Consider the following 988-nt stretch of genomic DNA (forward strand, 5'->3'; position numbering starts at 1 on the left):
ATGTTTTACCCGCATCCTATGTGAACACCTTCTGGAGCGGGAAACTCACGCTGATCGGCGCAGACAACCCGCTCTTTTTGTGTACGCACCCGTTTGATGTGAAACAGTTTACTGCTGCTTCATATATACAATTTCTATCAGTTCATAGTTGATTTACTCGGTGCTAAGAGCTTGTCTCACAGATCAAGGTCTATATAAACCTTAGATCAAAATACATGACCATAAGAGCGTATGATGAACCTACTGCATATCTCCCGTGCATCCATGTCCCGCGCTCCAGATTCCAAGGGATTTTGCCGTAGGAGACGAGGTCCTCCACAGAATCGACCGGGACTGTGATGGTCGGGACCGTCAGGAGCGAGGTCAGGACGCCGCTGTAGGCCGAGGTGAGGACACACATAGCAAGCAGCCAAGTGCCCAGGAAAGTTTTCCCCGACAGCGACAAAGGCAGTGTTTCTGTGGCTGGAAGTGTATTTTGATTATTGGTTTATCTGGTGATCGGCGTGCTCCGTGTGTGTATAAATATTTGGTAATATTCGGGGGAGTAGCGAAGTCTCTCCTGCATCTCTTGAAGGCCATCCCCAGCGTAAAAAAATGTGGAATATATTTTAGGTGTTCAAAAGAAGTAAGACTGTCAGATGCCTAGCCATTTATCAAACGGCCAGTCAATCTAACAGCAAAGTAGGGTTTAAAATGCATTTACACCAAGCATTTCCATCATTTACCACAAAGAAACGAGTTTACTTGATCTACGTTCGCGTTGTGCAGTTGGTGATTTATCCTCCTTGATGACTCACCCTCGTTCATGACAGTTCGCGCGATCCAAGCCATGTTGAAGGACGACTTGCTTTCTGGCAGAGAGTCCGGCGTCAGGGTCCTGAGGATCACTCCCAAGATTATGGTCACCAGAAGGGAGGCGCCGAACCCCAGCCACACCTGGGCGTGCGGGTGTGGCAACGTCAGGAGATGGATTGGTGGGCGGTTATGA

Source organism: Penaeus monodon, chromosome 27, assembly GCF_015228065.2.
Source record: "Penaeus monodon isolate SGIC_2016 chromosome 27, NSTDA_Pmon_1, whole genome shotgun sequence".
In the NCBI taxonomy this organism is placed as follows: domain Eukaryota; kingdom Metazoa; phylum Arthropoda; class Malacostraca; order Decapoda; family Penaeidae; genus Penaeus; species Penaeus monodon.